Consider the following 6,335-nt stretch of genomic DNA (forward strand, 5'->3'; position numbering starts at 1 on the left):
GTAGGTACCTACCATACCTATTGTTGTATTCTTAGACCCTTTCTTTTTCTCCTTGAATTGAAACTTAACATACTTAGGTACCCTACCTAATCGATAAAGCTGTGAATTCAAATAAGTATGTACAGACCTATTAAATATAGTTTTATAGAGGTATTAAGCATCAATAAATAATTCTTCGTGTCAGATCAAAAAAACCCACTCGGAAGCCGGTTCAGTCCCTCAACTATTTTTATCTGACTGCCGAGAAGAGTTATGCTTATGGTTAATATTTTATTCATTGATTATAATTGTAATAAGCTCGTCAAATAATCCGATCCTTACATAAACAGTATTATTATGATTTCAACTTATACCCATTTAAATGAATTGAGTTTGAGTTTGTGTTCTTTTAAAATCACAGCCATAAACAGTCGCTTGCTCTATTCTATCCCACAACAACGGAGTATTTACTTCTATGGCTTCTAGATACATAAACCTACTCTATACTTACATATACCTACTACAATAGCTACCTTGACATTATGATGTGGGCAGCTTACCTTACCTTAGGGAGGGCTACCCTTGAAAGGGCAGCTAGAATATTCCAGTACCATGGAATGTCCCAACTCGTTAATAATTCACTCAGGGCAAAAATACCGTGGTAATTATAACCACTAAAAACAATTTCCTACGTGTTTCCATATTTATTCCAGTATTTAATTGGTATCAGCAATGTTAAGTAATTATCAGTGCTGTTAGTTGCTAATTACAACGTGACGTGGTTTGTACATACTTGTAGGTAAAGACGGGGGCACAATGAATACAGACGCTGAGGTCAGTATTCTAACGATATCACACGATGTTACATAATGTATAAGCTATGCTTTATATCTTGCGTGTGGTCTTAGCATGGACTTGGAACGTGTTGTTATAACACCGATCTGTAGCCCCAATGAAATGAAGTCCATGAAAACTGTCAATTTCCACGAGGGCTGCAATAATAAAAAATATAAAAAACTGAATATAGTGCAATATATTCGAGATGAGTTAAAAAACGCAGTCGTCTCTTGCTACCATTACACCGATCCGAGACAATCTAGAATGGTCTCGCTCTGTGATAACGTAGCTTCGTACTGGAAGATTCTGGAGACTCTGGTCAATATTTACTTCATAATTTTTCGTAAAATATTCTATACTAATATTATAAAAAGGTTTTTTTAATACTTGTTTGTTTGTAATTGATAAACTCAAAATACTACCGGACCGATTAAAAAAAAAATTGGAAGACTGTTGGAAAGCCACCCTCTTCCCGGCTATATTTTATCCCGATACGAGCAGTGGTTACCAGGGGAAGAGGGTGACACCGCGGGAAAATGGCTAAATAGTAACTAATATTAAAACTTCCACACTTAACCACAGTCTCCATATAATCGTGTGTTCCAACCTCTAATTAAAATCAAGTCTTTTTTAATATACTTTTTTCTTAATGTGTAGTCCAAAAGCTTTATTATTACTGTAAATACCTAATATACTCGAGATGATTGCCGGTATACAACGGGCAGTTGTTTTGACCACCGGGTTCAACGTACCGGTTGTTTTCAATTATTTTTATTACCGCATCTAGACAACGACTAAATAAAGACAATCTATCAATACCACGACCTATCCTGAGGAATTTTATTGCGATTACTGCATTATTATATTGTATTTATACTTTGCGGTTTCACCCGCGTTTCTAGATAACTGCTATCCGTGGCCGGATGATGACAAAAACTATCCTATGTCCTTCTCCTCCCGGGTCTCAGCCTCCCCTCTAACTCTCAGCTGAAACGGTTTAGCCATCCTTGAGTTATAACTAGTGGAATTAACACGACTTTCTTTGTAAAGGTAGATACTTTATGTAGCTTTCAGGCAACTAGGGTCTATTCTATAGAACATTATGGATGGCGACCACAACTTACTTAATTGTTATAACTATGTAGTGCTGATTTGTCTTCCATCAGGTTTTATTGTTGACCATAAGATTATAACATACCAATTCGGCAATACAATCTGCCAAGTTATAAATACTTAAGTAACTGTTTTTCGCGGCGCACCCACGTTCCGAGAGGACATACTCAATACTTAATTCTTTATAAGCATTCCATATATTATACAGGTGGTACAATATTATTAGAAACAATATGGACCCTATAGGGCTCAGCTTAAAGAAGTTGGAGAGTTTAATACTAGCATATTTATCTTCTTCTTCTTATATATAAAAATGAATTGATGTTCGTTAGTCTCACTCACTAAAACTCTCAGTCTCACTCACTCTCTAAAAGAATGGCTGGACCGATTTGGGTTATTTTGGTTTTAAAATGTTCGTAGATGTCCAGGGAAGGTTTAAACGATACGAAGTTTGTTGGGTCAGCTAGAAAATTATAATTATATTGAACAAACATATTAATTACTGTACCTCTACATGTGAGTGTCGTATGTGTCGCTTAACTTTGTCAAAAGCCTTGTATATTTAGCTGGCATTCATCCTTAGCAGTCGTTACGGTTAGTCAGAAGCTAGCAAATCTGACACCAGTCTTAACCTGGTAAGTGGGTTAAGGTCAAGTCAGCAGCATCGGGTCAGACTGGAAGCCGACCCCAACTACTTAGTAGGGAAAAAGCTCGAGAGATGTTGATTTGTTATTTATATACTCGTGGGTTAGTATTCTGACTTCAAAAAAGTCATGTGTATGGCCTGGTTATCATTAATATCCCTAAGTACAGCATACAACATAGTTTTGCTCACAGTTGCCCATAACATGCCTCGTTGAACATATGCTTACGCCATTATTCTGAACTGACAATAATCATAAAAAAATTGTATATGAGACCAATTAAGGTTTTGTTATGGTAATGTTTTTTTTTTAAGTTTTCTCATGAACATCGCTAAGTGGATGTGAATTTGCGCATAGTCTATGCTTCCATTATGGTATGTATGTAATAAAAATTCGTAAACATTGTAACCTGTAAAGCGTTCTTTGCCGTCTTCTTTTATTTGTATGTCTTCTATATACCTAATATTTCTAAAGTATAAATTACACAAGCTCTATTTATAAAAAAAATGAATCATAATAAGTTTTTTACTCAGAAAAAATGCCACCATGCTTGCTAAATGCGAATTGGCAATTACGGAACCGCAGAAACCACAGAAGATAAAGACGTAATAAATAAATAATAGTTCGAACTTGAGAACTAAATCCCCAGGAGATAAAACGCCTAAAAATAACGTCTGAGTTTATTACGTTCTTTTAGAACAAATCGCAGTTACCTTGTCCTATTAAATTAATTGTTGCTTTTTGCGTATGGCCTCAAGCACGCAGGCATGCTTAGCAACACAAACTAAATTATAAAAATAAACATTTGTTGTGTTATAGATACCGACACTATAAACATAAACATTGAATTTATGTAGGTTATACACGAACACAAACGTTTTAAATATTAAACGCGGAAGTCTCACGCCAAAAAAGAAACTCAAAACGTGACGGATAATTTTTGAAAAATCTCAATACCTAGTGACCCCTTGTCACCCAGTCATCAGTTATCGAAACTGAAATAAGACTTGAAAATACGTGTATAAGTACTTAATAATTATAAAAAGGTACAACTGTCGATGTAAACTTATATTGCAAGCTTTTATTATGAAGCGCTAGAAGCACGTTTACTGACGTGGCATGAACTTTGTCCTTTAAATCACACACACGATTCACACCATTATGTTATCTAGATTGTGAATGAAGTCTTAAATTATATGCCAAAAATAAACATGGCACAGTTGCTTAGTACGATAAAACATATCTACCAGCCCAGCTGTTATCATATCGTTCACAGATCACTCGCTATACGGAAACTACAGTGTCATTATATTCACCAGTATTTTATTATCTTCTTTTGTTTTCATTTACAAGATAGCCAACGTCAAATAGGTAAAACCGTTGTTGAATTTACGTAGTATGTCATTTTATCTGTGTCTGTAAGTAGTTATATAATGTGATAACAATTCGAGACTGATGATACGTCATCATATACAATATTTTTCAAGTTAAAAATCAAGTTATGTATAATTCTTTTCTGCTTGTAAGTTAGCTTTTTGGGTGGTTGGTTAATGAGGTCGTATTATCAATAATTATGTCACCGTGCATACATATACGTCTATGTACAATAAGTCATTGATTCGGCTTACGCATGCCACAGTTCTAATTTCGGAGAAGTTATTTTGAGCATGTTTTGAGAATCGGAAATTGGTCCAATTTGTTCATATTGTACACTTAATAGTAGAGGTTTTTGTAATGTCACCGATTAGGGGTTGATTGAGGATATTTTTGTGGCGTAGTCTTTGTGAATTTAATAGTATATAGCTACCAGAGAAATCTAACTAAGTACTTAAATGAGATATATTGTATCTATGAAACTAAAAGTACCTCAGTAAAAAACAATGAGGTCCAATGCATAAAAGATATCGCCGTTAAAATCACGTATTTTATTTTAACGCAACCCTTGTACTTTGGCATTCATCATGTAAACTGAATCACGAAATATTCCATTTCCCTTCACGTCACTTTAGCCTGAATAAAACCCTGCCTCATTCACAATTCCACATGCCCAAATATAACTTTGTCGACTAAGTTACTCCAATTCGTAAATCATTCATTCGCTCAAGACACGAAGTGGGATTTAACCGGAAAGCATTATATGATTTAATAATAATCCCATCAACGGTGCCTTTAAAAGTACAACGCTAAACCTAGATATACTTAGTTAAGTTTACAAAAGAAATAAAACCTACTAGCATTTCCTAAATAAATTACTTCACGTTAAAAACGTAAATTACCTAGTTGGTAAATATAAATACGCTAATTAACGGCAAACAGGCTCTATTTGAATTATTTTCGTACATGACTTGTAATTTGCATTTATTTTATTTACAAAGATTTAAGTGGCACAGAATTGTGCGGAGGTCTTAATCGTTCAATCGTTCCTACTGATAACTGAAGCCGTGCCACGTGTAAGCTAGACTATATTTTGAGCTAAACTCTGTTTAATATAGCGGTGATCTAAATAGGTCAGTCAGTCAGCGTTTTTTATCTATGGCTCGCCTTTTAAAACTCCTTGGAAACAGCATATTCGTACGTTTACCTAAATATCTCATAGGTATCTAAGTCTAGTACTGGATTTTATTTTGGTTTATTACCTACTTACATTTCGTTATGACAATATTGATGATAAATATAAGTTAACGATAAGATAAAACAAATTAACTTGTATTGTAAACAGAAGGGCCTAAGAAACAATTAGTATTATCGCTACTCAGCCTGTTGCTATTTCCTCAGTATGTTATCTTTACCTATACTTGCAGAAACAAAAGAATTAATATCAATCTATTAGGAAAACAAAACTTAGGTATGATAATGATAAAGTAGGATAGTATATTTATTTACATAGATATTTACAATACATATTTACAATAAAAATCAAAAACTATCCTAGTAAAACAAACAACTAAAAAGCGTCAAAAAATTCGTCCCCATCGCTGTCAACTGGGAGCGTGCCCAAGAGGCTGGAAATCAATACCTACTATATACTAGATAATGGGTGTACGTAAGTACAGCTGAATACTGAATTTGGATATCGGCTCACCACCTGTTACTTTAAGTACTAACCTATATTATAAGGTCCAAGGAATATGTTTTTTTTACAAACTTTTACAAACTTTTAGTCGACTGATATGTAGTTTGTTTACGCTCATAAATCAGTTTGAAGATGAAGCGTAGCTATGCACATTATAAATACCTGATTTAGCAGAAATCAGGCCCACTGAAAACTTTGATTAGACGCAAGATTTTCATTAAATCTGCCAACCTCTGCTTTGTACTCTAAATATGTGTACTGGTCCACGTATGATAGACAAACATTTGTTTTATATCATCGATTTAATCCCCTTTAAGAATAAACTTTCAGACTTGAACTAAGACATGATTTGGGCTGCTTTGACCTTCTCTAATAATTTGTGATGTCGACCATGTGGTATCCAAATAAACGAAAACCTTAAATATATGAAGTCCTTGCTTTATGATGATATATCTATACTAATATGATAAAGAAGAAAACTTTGTTTGTTTGGTTGTAATGGATAAACTCAAAAACTACTGGACCGATTTTAAATATTCTTTCACCATTAGAAATCTATATTATCTGCGAGTAACATAGGCTATATTTTATCCCGGTGCGGGCAGTAGCGCCCACGGGACGCGGGTGAAACAGCGGGAAAACGGCTAGTTCTAGTATAAGGCGAATCGTAAAGGAAATAAAACAAACAA

Source organism: Helicoverpa armigera, chromosome 8 (genome assembly GCF_030705265.1).
Source record: "Helicoverpa armigera isolate CAAS_96S chromosome 8, ASM3070526v1, whole genome shotgun sequence".
Classification (NCBI taxonomy): domain Eukaryota; kingdom Metazoa; phylum Arthropoda; class Insecta; order Lepidoptera; family Noctuidae; genus Helicoverpa; species Helicoverpa armigera.